The sequence below is a fragment of the Tachypleus tridentatus genome, chromosome 1 (assembly GCF_004210375.1).
Source record: "Tachypleus tridentatus isolate NWPU-2018 chromosome 1, ASM421037v1, whole genome shotgun sequence".
NCBI lineage: Eukaryota > Metazoa > Arthropoda > Merostomata > Xiphosura > Limulidae > Tachypleus > Tachypleus tridentatus.
This window is the reverse complement of record NC_134825.1, coordinates 62,741,273-62,741,484: the sequence shown is the minus strand read 5'-3', so window position 1 is coordinate 62,741,484 and position 212 is coordinate 62,741,273.

The window sequence follows — 212 nt, the reverse complement described above, 5'->3', positions numbered from 1 at the left end:
GTTGGCCAGGTGGGTTAAAGACTCGTAATCTGAGAGTCGCGGGTTGGACTCCCCGTCGTACCAAACATGCTCGTCCTTTCAGCCGTGGGGGCGTTATAATATGACATTCAATCCCACTATTCGTTGGTAAAAGAGTAGCCCAAGATTTGGCGGTGGGTGGTGATGACTAGCTGCTTTCCCTCTATTCTTACATTGCTAAAGTAGGGACGGCT